This window comes from Lepisma saccharinum, chromosome 5 (assembly GCF_977018435.1).
Source record: "Lepisma saccharinum chromosome 5, izLepSacc3.1, whole genome shotgun sequence".
NCBI classification, from domain to species: Eukaryota; Metazoa; Arthropoda; class Insecta; order Zygentoma; family Lepismatidae; genus Lepisma; species Lepisma saccharinum.
In genome coordinates this window covers 71,165,927-71,178,797 of record NC_139233.1, presented here as the reverse complement: position 1 = coordinate 71,178,797, position 12,871 = coordinate 71,165,927, and positions in this window count along the sequence as shown.

Below are 12,871 nucleotides of genomic sequence, written 5' to 3'. Positions count from 1 at the left end.
AGCATTTAAGGAACATTGCTCGATTCGCTCACAAAAGCATCTAAGCATTTAAGGAACATTGCTCGATTCGCTCACAAAAGCATCTAAGCATTTAAGGAACATTGCTCGATTCGCTCACAAAAGCATCTGAGCATTTAAGGAACATTGATCGATTCGCTCACAAAAGCATCTGAGCATTTAAGGAACATTGCTCGATTCGCTCACAAAAGCATCTGAGCATTTAAGGAACATTGCTCCATTCGCTCACAAAAGCATCTGAGCATTTAAGGAACATTGCTCGATTCGCTCACAAAAGCATCTGAGCATTAAAGGAACATTGCTCGATTCGCTCACAAAAGCATCTAAGCATTTAAGGAACATTGCTCGATTCGCTCACAAAAGCATCTGAGCATTTAAGGAACATTGCTCAATTCGCTCACAAAAGCATCTAAGCATTTAAGGAACATTGCTCGATTCGCTCACAAAAGCATCTGAGCATTTAAGGAACATTGCTCCATTCGCTCACAAAAGCATCTAAGCATTTAAGGAACATTGCTCGATTCGCTCACAAAAGCATCTAAGCATTTAAGGAACATTGCTCGATTCGCTCACAAAAGCATCTAAGCATTTAAGGAACATTGCTCGATTCGCTCACAAAAGCATCTGAGCATTTAAGGAACATTGCTCGATTCGCTCACAAAAGCATCTGAGCATTTAAGGAACATTGCTCGATTCGCCCACAAAAGCATCTGAGCATTTAAGGAACATTGCTCGATTCGCTCACAAAAGCATCTGAGCATTTAAGGAACATTGCTCCATTCGCTCACAAAAGCATCTAAGCATTTAAGGAACATTGCTCGATTCGCTCACAAAAGCATCTAAGCATTTAAGGAACATTGCTCGATTCGCTCACAAAAGCATCTAAGCATTTAAGGAACATTGCTCGATTCGCTCACAAAAGCATCTAAGCATTTAAGGAACATTGCTCGATTCGCTCACAAAAGCATCTGAGCATTTAAGGAACATTGCTCAATTCGCTCACAAAAGCATCTGAGCATTTAAGGAACATTGCTCGATTCGCTCACAAAAGCATCTAAGCATTAAAGGAACATTGCTCGATTCGCTCACAAAAGCATCTAAGCATTTAAGGAACATTGCTCGATTCGCTCACAAAAGCATCTGAGCATTTAAGGAACATTGCTCAATTCGCTCACAAAAGCATCTGAGCATTTAAGGAACATTGCTGTATTCGCTCACAAAAGCATCTAAGCATTTAAGGAACATTGCTCGATTCGCTCACAAAAGCATCTAAGCATTTAAGGAACATTGCTCGATTCGCTCACAAAAGCATCTAAGCATTTAAGGAACATTGCTCGATTCGCTCACAATAGCATCTAAGCATTTAAGGAACATTGCTCGATTCGCTCACAAAAGCATCTAAGCATTTAAGGAACATTGCTCGATTCGCTCACAAAAGCATCTGAGCATTTAAGGAACATTGCTCGATTCGCTCACAAAAGCATCTGAGCATTTAAGGAACATTGCTCGATTCGCTCACAATAGCATTTGAGCATTTAAGGAACATTGCTCGATTCGCTCACAAAAGCATCTAAGCATTTAAGGAACATTGCTCGATTCGCTCACAAAAGCATCTAAGCATTTAAGGAACATTGATCGATTCGCTCACAAAAGCATCTAAGCATTTAAGGAACATTGCTCGATTCGCTCACAAAAGCATCTAAGCATTTAAGGAACATTGCTCGATTCGCTCACAAAAGCATCTGAGCATTTAAGGAACATTGCTCGATTCGCTCACAAAAGCATCTGAGCATTTAAGGAACATTGCTCGATTCGCCCACAAAAGCATCTGAGCATTTAAGGAACATTGCTCGATTCGCTCACAAAAGCATCTGAGCATTTAAGGAACATTGCTCCATTCGCTCACAAAAGCATCTAAGCATTTAAGGAACATTGCTCCATTCGCTCACAAAAGCATCTAAGCATTTAAGGAACATTGCTCGATTCGCTCACAAAAGCATCTAAGCATTTAAGGAACATTGCTAGATTCGCTCACAAAAGCATCTAAGCATTTAAGGAACATTGCTCGATTCGCTCACAAAAGCATCTGAGCATTTAAGGAACATTGCTCGATTCGCTCACAAAAGCATCTAAGCATTTATGGAACATTGCTCGATTCGCTCACAAAAGCATCTGAGAATTTAAAGAACATTGCTCGATTCGCTCACAAAAGCATCTAAGCATTTAAGGAACATTGCTCGATTCGCTCACAAAAGCATCTGAGCACGCAAGGAGCATTGCTCACTTGAATATTAGACGGGAGGATAGACATTTATGAGTAGAAAAGTAACACTCAATATCTGAAGCCGGCCCCCGTGGCGGAGTGGTTAGCACATCGCGCTGCGACGCCAGCGATCCAGGGTTCGAATCCTGGCTTGGGCATGGACGTTTGTGATGTTTGTTCATCAATTTCATCATACTCATGCCCATCTTCGCAAATTAGCCAAAAGTGGCACAAAAAGCGAAGTAAAATAAATCGAATCAAATCAAATCAATATGTGAATTATGTCTGTTTTTAATTTCTTCCTTTGTGATTTCTTAATTATTCTCCTAAGTATTTGGAATTTAGAAACTGATTGTAATTAGATTTTACTTATTACCTAACACTTGGTTGTGTGCTTTGATTCAATAATGTTTTTCTTTTTCTCATTTCTTTCAGGACATGCAGGTATGTTATCGTCATTGAATCTTTACTTGCAGGTAGGCTTTCAACAATTTACCCTATTTCTTTCTCTTTGCGCAGTAGTTCTTGAAATAGTGAACTCCAGTAATAACATCATAACATCACATCACAGTAAGAGTGAATGGGTGCTAGAACTGCATATTTCTATGCCGTAATTACGAGGGTATGTTGGTGAAACGCTCCATTTTTTCTGGTGAACTTTTACATGTAAGATTGCAAAATGTTGGCAGCATTTCATCATAGATCCATGGTTGTGCTTGGTAACCTCAAGAGAAAAAATAATTTCGTGATGGTCGTGCAGTCACTTGCGAGCCATGAGGAAGTATTTCCACCCATCTGCTTACAAAGTGGCTCCATTGTCGAACTTCCTCCTCCATTCGTAACCTTGCCGATGTGGTAGATAATTTGTAGTCAGTTTGAGTCACATCTGTGCGACCTTTAGCTAATCGCGACGATGAGGATGCGTGAGGATGAGATGTTCTCTCTCTTATTCCCCCCCGCCCCCCTCTCTATGTGGGAGGAAAGTTACGCGCGCATCTCTTACCCGCCAATCCATAACAATTTGAAACTACAATTTAAAAGCTGAACAAGAATTCTAATAAATATCATACTAACATTTAGATTAATAAGCATTTAATAACAACCTGGACTTGGCCTGGAGTTTCGCGTTCTTCCTGCGCATATTAAGTGGTTACAGCACGAAACTAATTCTTTATTTTATGATATGAGTGTTGCCAAGTTGCACAGCGATGAATCGGGGTGGTGATAGATCATAGCAAAGAACACCCATCCCCGGGAAACTTGATTGGTAAGATTGCTAGTCGGACACCGAGCTAAATGGTGTGGTTCCCGTGCATATGGATATTCGAATTTTCATTTCCCGAATAATTTGTGAATACTCTGTCGCGGTAATCTCTGGACCGAGCGAACGAAAACAAGTCTTTGCGCAACCAGAGACTCGAGAGGGCTCGACCAATGACGAAGTGCGAGGAATCGGGATTACGTGGAGGGGAAAGCGGATTGCAATTCCAAGCCCTTGGAGCAGCGTGTACTGCTTCGTTCCGCCCACTTGGTTTCTCTCCTTCTCTACCGTTATGAGCGGTCTTGCTCCAGAACTTCCCGAGACAGAGTATAGAAGTCATGTTGAAGAACTTCAAAAGATAGGATTCACAAAGCATCCAGGTTCTTGAACAGGACATCCCTAATCTTCCTGCACAGATTCCACCAATGGCTTTGTAAGGTGAAAAATCTCGTTTTCTCTCCTACAGTGGAACACCTTGTCTATTCTATAGTCTGTCCCAGCTAACTGTGGAGCAATGCCGCGCATAGCGTCAGAGGAGCGAGGAAAATCTATTGGCCAGACTGAAGCAGTACACGCTGCTGGGAAGGCAGTAGCTTTTCCCCACTCCACGCAATTTCGTTCCTCTCACGTGTTCATTGGTTGAACCATCTCGCGTCACTACTTGCGCAGAGACTTGATTTCGTTTGTCTGCTCTACAGTTAGCTGTGACAGAGTATACGTCTGCTGTAAGAACGAAGTTACAAATGCGAGAATTGCTATTGGCTCTTCCAATGGCAGCTGTGCAGGATATCGTGTGAGCGAGCGAACGAAAGCAAATCTCTGCACAAGTAATCACTTGAGATGGCTCGACTAATGAACACTGCGAGGGATTGCGTGGAGGGGAAAAAGCGACTGCAGCTACCAGGTGTTTCCAGCATAGTATACTGCTTCATTCCGTCCGTTCGCTTTCTCCTCTTCTCTACCGTTGTGCGCGGTCTTGATTCGCAGATTCCCGGAATAGAGTATTGTACATGTCACAGCAGCACTGAACGTATCTGCTATATTGAAGCTGTGGGAGTTTGTATTAAGAGCTGAACAGCTATGACTAATATATTCATAGGCCAAAAAAAAAACAAAAAAAAACGGAACCAATACATGGGAAAGGAACTATTTCTCATCTCAGTAGGTTTTGTTTACATTAGCTTCTTTCTTAACAGTAGATGGAGAATAGATCACTGATTCAACATGTCACATTGATTTTATTCAATTATTTGCAACGTGGCGAAGTAAGTCAACATATTTTATTAAGTACTAGCTTATTACCCGGCATTGCCCGGGTATTTTTTATCCCAATCTTGTATTAGACAGGACAATAATTAATTTAAACTATAGTGCAAAATGTAACTAATTTTAAATGTGATCGTGAATGTCACCAATTAGCTTAGCGACTCCAAAAACTATGGATTCGACACTAATCTGTCATTGGTGGAATTTCATTTTTCACCCCTCTCCCCCCCCCCCCATGCCAATAGGTGATGAACTTGGAGTTGAACCACATTGGGAGTGTCGCGAAAACTATGGATTCCATTCTCAATACAGCCTGAATGTTAGACAACCCGAGAAATACTATCGTTGTGCAGGATTGCATAGAGTCACGGATGTCTGTCTGTGCGGAATTTAATATCGGTGGTTCTCGATTATTTTTACATGTCACCCCTTTCCAGCCTACCCCTAGGGGTTGCCAGGAGTGTCTTACCCCAAAATATGATTTCCAGATTACAAGTGATACGTGTACAAAGTTTGGTTGAAATCGCTCCAGGCGTTAGAGAGTTATGCCGGAACATACAAATATACGTACACACCCACACACACACATACATCCATTTTTATATATATAGATTAATAATCAAAACTGAAATAAAGTTACCCGTCCGTCCGTCCGTATCAGTATCTCAAGAGCTATAGAGATAAAATTTGTTGGACCTATAGAAGCTTCAAATGCTGGCTCATCGTCGTGAGGGACAACGATGGATCTATTTCCCGGATACTAAGAAATGTGAGGATTCAAAATTTTCTACAGTTCAAGACGCTAGTTTAACGTGACGTAAATTATTTCGGTTGACCTAACGACCAACAAACCGAAGGTCAAAAATTGACATAGAATTGCAATGCGTTGGAAATATCACGTTGATGTGATATTTTTTTATGCCGTTACAGTATTGTAGTAAAATGTAGACCCCAACAGATACAAATGAGTTATTCAGAAATATACATACATAATAAACTTCGGTGTAAACTGAAACATCTACCTAATGATAACCTATAGCTCTTGTCTACTCTTACGGCGGGCGCTCTATATTCTTGCAAGGGAAGTGGGGAGCGGGGAATAAGCAGCAGACCAACCAGACAACAGCGGTGGCGCCGAGAGTTACTACACCTCGTTCTACAGGTTTCTGCGTTTCTTATCACTGTGAATTCGCTTTCCCACTCCCCACTTCCCTTGCCAGCATGTAGAGCGCCCGTCGTAAGACTGGACAACAGCTTTGTAAATGAACTCGAACTCAGGTCTGGCCGTCTACGTTTGTGACACAATTTAATGCCATCAATCACTATGTTTCTATTTATTTCTATCTTCCTCCCATTCTCTCTCTGTAGGGCGGTGAAATGCCCACGAAAGGGATTAAGGGCGAAACGGAGTAAGCGCGAAAGAGCACAACCGCAAAGCGTCACACAGGATTAAACGCGAAAGGAATAAGAGCGAACCTGAACAAGCGCGAAATGGAATAAGAGCGAAAGGAACAACCGCGAAAAGGATTAACCGCGAAAATTTCACTTTCGCGCTTAATCCCTTTCGCGGTAGTTCTGGTGAACCCCCCCCCCCCCCTCTGTCCATCTGCTTATCTTTCTATCATTCTCTATTTCCTTTTCTCGAACTCTTTCTATGATTCCTTTCCTGTTCCTACTCTCTTCCATCCTTCGTCCTCTGTTCCTTTATCTCCTCCTACCCTTCACTTGCTTTTCTATTTCTATCTTATCTGTTTGCCTCTTTATCACTTTATATCAGTTTCTCTCTCTTCTTATTTCTCTGCCCATAGCTACTCAATTTTTCCTATAGTATAAATTATTCTGATTTCTTTTTTTCTGTAAGCTATTTGAGAGGGCCGAAGTATGGGTTAAGAATATTTCAAAGTGGTCTACCCCCTCCCCCCGCCCCCGGTGGCGACGCCTATCATCTACCTCCTTCATTCTAAGTAATATAGTGTTTGACATAGCAGGTCGGATACAGCTCGACCATCTACACAGAATGATCTAACGCGCCGACCTCCGTGGCGGAGTGGTTAGCACAGCGCGCCACGACTCGGAGTTCCGGGTTCAAATCCCGGTCTGGGCATGGGTGTTCTTTGTGAGTGTTCTTCACCAATTTAATCATAATTCATTCTCATCCTCGCGATTAATCCAAAGCGGAAGAAAAGCGAAGTGAAATGAACCGTATGAATGAATCTGTCGAAATGTCCCAAACTGTCGATGGTGGAGTGTTTGGAAGACAGCGCGTCACAACTTGCTCCGACTTCATGATGATTGCGCAAACAATGTCTAAATGCAAATTAATAGTACCGGAGACGTTACGGAGGTCCTGATTGTTATCGGGTCCTCTAAACGTACCCTAGCACCGAACATGGGCGATGAATGCAAGTTCCAAGTTGAATGTGGGAGGCGCGATAGCGGGTCACACAGATATTGACGAAAACGGTCACCGCGAAGAACGGGGGAACACGCGCTGACACAGGAGAGGCCGGGAGCTTTAGCGGCACGTGAAAAGCAGTTGACGATTTGACCGCAAAGCCCCTGACGACCTGTCGACTAAATCGCCCCGGACTTTTGTCCCTCCCTTTCATGGCTCTCGGACAATTTGGCTCTTGTTGGCTTTCGTAGAAAGGGGAGCGGTGGGGGGCGCTTCCAGAAGCCCCCCTTCCTCTCTCGTTCCTTTACTTTGGGACCCGAATTCGTGCCTTTTGAGAGCCTTTCCTCAACTCTCCCCACCCGCCCACCTTCCCTCTGTTCAACCCCGTAATGATTGCACTTGTTCTCATTTGCTTTCCTTTGACTCTGCGAGGCCCAACATGTAACGCCAAAGGGTCTTCATTGTTCGGAATCAAATCAAACTCCCGATGCGAGTCCTTTCTGCTCCTACCGAACTAATGAATGGTCCAAAATACTCCACAGACTCCCTCTCGGCCCTGTAGCCGTCGACGAATAGCTTGGCGCTGCACATCCTCCCTCCCGTCCCTTTCAATGCAAAACATAAGCATAGCTGCAGAAAGGGTGTGATATTGAAGTGCGCGGTCTTTGAAGAGAGGCCCGCCATTTGAGCGCGGACAATGAGTAAGAGGAGACGACAAAAGAGATTCGTTTCCATGGCAACAGCGGTCAATGGGGGTCGTCCCCATTCACTCTTAACCAACAAAAGTATGCAACAATTCTCGGGCAAACGTATAATGCCGGACACCATACGTCATCCGCGAATTGTGGAGAACGGTCTTTATAAAATATGGAGAAAAAAGGAAAGGGGAGGGGGTGGTGTCTGAGATGAAGTAGGTTGCGAAAGAGCGTTGGGGGGTGGGAGAAGAGAAGTTTAGGTATAGAGAGCCCATGAAGCGAATCGCATTGTGCCCCCGATCCTTATTTGGCTCGGGATATTGTGCTACCGGAGGCTGAATCAAGAAATACGACAGGGTTGTTGGTGTGTGTGTGGAGTTCCCAGATCCTCAATGCCCACTTCATGTTCGCAGGTTCATCGACACTCGAGACCGACGTTGGACACAGAAGGGTGGTGGTGGCTTGTACTCTTCAGTACAACGGTTAATTTTTTTTAATTTTAATTGCTTTATTTTATTTCGCTTTCTGTGCCACTTTTGGCTAATTTGCGAAGATGGGGATGAGTGATGACATGATGAAATTGATGAATGGACACTCGCAAACATCCATGCCCAGGCCGGGATTCGAACCCCTGGCGCCGTAGCGGGATGTGATAACCACTCCACCACGGGGCCGGCTACAACGGTTAAGAAGTTTAGAGAAAGCACTGTTGCCAGTTTGGTTGTTTTGGTGCAATATTTAGACCTTTTACAGTATTGCCTGTGCTTGCCTTGGTACAAAGCGAGTTAAATAATCGACTTTTGATCTTATCACTGCATAAATAGCTCTCAAAGTAGCATAGTGATTCAGAAGCAGCTTGCTACATTTTTATCCACGGTGTGTGTGGTGTTGTAATGTGAGGTTACCTGTTGCGGGAATAACCTTCACAATGGAGGGGAGAGCAAGACAACCAACACGGAGAAGTTATTCCAGATGGCGACCAGAAAATAATTTGCCCTCTAAGGGCTTCGATGTTTCTTGCTTTCCCTTTCGATTGACTCTTGACAACATCACCGCCAGTCACCAAGTTTCCACAAGACATACGTATGGCAACAGCTCACAGACGACAGGCCATTCAGTGTCGGGAACTGTACCAGGATAAGCATTCTATGCTGGTTTAGCATCATTGAGTGTACCACGGGCGACGTTCGGCACTTTGGAGCACGAAAGTAAACGATGACAACCGAACACAATTGATCCGATCGCTGATTCGTGTGTCACTAACAAGGGAAGTTATCTAAGTGTCGCCCTCTGATTTCCATGAAACATAGCAGGTGTATAGAGGGTCGCTAAGGAAGAAATACGTGTTTTTTTGTTTTGGCTAAAAAACTGTTTCAGGGGGCAAAACCCCCTCAAATGTCAAGATGAGGACAAATTGAAGTGGGGATTTGACCCCGAAACCACGTAAATCTGGCATAGGAAGAACACGCTCATATAATTGGAACACACACAGCACAGAACTGTAAGGTTGTCGGTACCAAACGCAGTGCAATTGTAGAGAGATGCCGAATTCATAGACACTGTTCTTCCCGGATAAGGATGGTCATAATAATAGACGGACCAGAGCCGGGTAACGGAGCGTCAAAATAGCGGCACACGGGAACCATAACCCTATCAAGCATGACCTAGATATCATATAGGTGATATCCATAGCCAAGGACACAAGAGGATAGTTCCATAGATGAATACACAGCATGTATAAAACATTTATTACCACCAGGAAGTAACACGAAACAACGTTATGGTAACCGATCTGCCAACACAAAGTAAAGACAAGCACCCATGCATCATAACATTGAAAACCGCCCCCATTGTTGCTTCCACGGTGTCAATGTACATACTCGTCGCAGTAATGGTACTCCTCAAAAAAATGATTTAAACATACTGTTCGGTTACACCATGCACATCTGATTACTGCCACTGCACCACAAACATCACATATCGGATTACTGTCACCACCAAAACAGAATGCCACCGGATTCTCAAATGGAGGTGGCCTTTCGGGAGATACCCACTCTTATACCATGCTTATTGGAAGATGTGTAGAAAACCTGGGCGAGGACAACTGGTTATGTGTGAGTGATTGTAGTTTGATAATGTTATTGCGTAGGTGGAGATTAATGTCACTGTGTAGGAACAGGACAAGATCGGAAAACAGTCGCACGAATTTTTTTCCAAATCCTAAATCCATACACATCTAATGGTTGGAGAGTGCCAGTCAATCCTTTAGGAATTGTCAACAGAGTAATGTTTTTGTCCCGTGGTGTCACCTGTCGCATAACAATATAACTATGTCCACTCCAGGAATCCAATAGCAGAGCACCGAAATCACCTTTGTTTGGGAAGTATACCTCCTTGAGCCAGGTCTTAAAGTGATTTGTTGTCAGTTTCCCCGATGTAGAGGCTACAATGAACACATCTGCTGGACGGAACAGTCTTCGGTTGACATAGGGTCCAATGGTACCTCCAGGTTCCTTCAGAACAAGAAAGAGAGGAGACAACACCTCTCCCGCGGCCGAAATAATTGGTTGAATGGTGTAGCTATTTGTTGTGGATGTAACAGATTGCACGATAGTTTCCACTTTCTTCGTTACCTTAACAGCTAGGGTGCGACCACTGTGTATTTCTTAATTAAAACCACTTTGATCAGAGTTAAACACATTTCCGACAGAGTACAATACATGATATAACAGTATCCACAAAGCCGTCGCGTTCGTTCTGAACATGTTCCCCCTTGCCAGCAGATGTGCGTGTAAATGAATTTGGTGACCTTCCGGGAAACGATGTCATGTGCTTTCTTGAATTTCCAAAGCCAAAACCGTGACTCTGTAAACTGAGGAACGTCCAATTCAGCTTTAGCTTGCAGAGCCCATCTCCAAATATCAATATCATGAATTGGAACCTGTGCTTGCACGGCATCACTAAAGTTTTCTAAAACGTATTTTGAAACCTGACACAGCTTTTCTTTCCGTGTTCCTCCTGCACGTACCTGCTCTTTCCATCTTCGTAGTTGCCGTTTTGAGGTAACCTTCTTATACTGATTTTGCACGGTGGTCAGAGACAAACGTCGCTTCTGTCCACTCCTCCAAAAGTCAACTGCTCTTCGTTTATATCCAATGGATACAGTATGTGGTGAACAATGGTCGGTATAATCTTCTTCCGTGTCATCATCTGTATCTTCCAAAGCGTGTGCATAGACGTATCGTATCGTCTTGCTGGTCAAAGTCCAAGGAAGTAGCAAATTCAACGATGTACGCAGGATCTTCGGTACATCTTTCAATGACGTCCTTCACAATGTCTGCGACATATGCTTCCTCTGCTGTTAAAGAAGATGGGATACTGGCATTAAATGCCTGTATTAAAAGTGTGATCACATTCACTACATTTAACTTGGTACTTCTATACAGAACGGTTGTCCTTATTTTCTTCTGTGAGCCTTTATATACGGGGTCACACATACGGAATTTGGATACATGATGTCTTATGATACATACCATCCCACTACAGCACACCTGATAATTGTGTTTAACTGTGACCTCCTGGCACCATTTCACGTTTCCTTACTCTTATCTCCTCTGCTTGTGAGGTATCTCCTGACAGAGTGCCCATAGATGATACGTCGTGGTGAGTGCGTTGCACATGATTTGTCAAGCATGTATCGTGTGTTATGTAACCCATTTTGTCTCATTGTATGCTCTCGCGTGCCATATTTGGCTTTCTTCGTCTCGTCGTTGATAGCTGTGTTTCCCAGTAACATGCACTTCATATCTCAAATGTTCCACTTGTGTATCTTCCAATTTTTTAGCCGAAACAAAAGAAACACGTATTTCTTCATTTGGGCCCCTCTATACGCCTGCCAAGTTTCATGGAAATCGGAGGGGGACACTTAGATAACCTCCCTTGTCAGTCTCGAGTTTGTTTTGTACCGCGAGGCGTTCGGCACGTTGGAGCACGAAATTAAACGATGACAGCCGAACACAATTGAGTCAATCGCTGATCGTGGATTTCACCCTCCATTTCAAAATACAGAGGATATAGTACGGTGTTAAGGGGTCCAAGTACATTTCATGGATTAGGATCCTGCTGTAAACAGCAGGATTAGGTCCCGATTAGCCTATTAGTGAATAAAGTGGGCTTGAAGAAACGTTTTCCTCATTTCAATGGGAACTGTGTTAGAACATACTTCTAGATAGTTTACTAGGGGGGAAAAGGAAGATAAGAAACACTTCTGAAGAAACGTTGTAATAGGGGGGTTCCCCCTGAAAAGGAAGCACGTACCGCTTTTGCATGCTTTCAGGAAGTCGTAGCTTTGGCCCAGGAAGTCGAGGAATATGACGCTAATAGCAATTGTTATTGATGCTTCTTCCAGTCATTTAAGATTTCCCTTTTCCCTTCTTTGTCTTTTCTTAATGTGTCCCTTGCGGAGAAAGATGGGGAAGACAAGTAAGTAGTAATCCTGCATTTTGCACCGAAACGTCTGGCAAAGTGGCCAACAGACAGGAAGTGATTTATCATCATGCTACGTGTTCCACCTTGGAAAATGCTATCTTTTTTCGTTAGGTTTTCACCAGAAGGATTTCAAAATGAATTACGGTTTCTCTACAAGAGGATCCGCGTTGGCGTCGTGGCCTGGTGAGTGTTGGACTCGCAATTTTAACATCCGACGTTCAAGTCCTGCCCTTGGCAGTGATGTTCTGACCATTCCTGTGGTCTGTGGCCTAATGTTTAACTTGCTCACGTAGCAAGTGAGCAGTGTTTGTTGAGCGACCGTCAAGTACGCTGTTAGTGTAGCCTAAAATTTACAATATTTTAGTTAGCACTTTTTTATCTTTGCCATGAGCGCATGTGCAGTTGCTAGAATGAGAAGTAGATAATGATAATAACCTTGACGATTATTTAAAGTAAGAACTAATTCTCTGCCGGGAATCTAACTA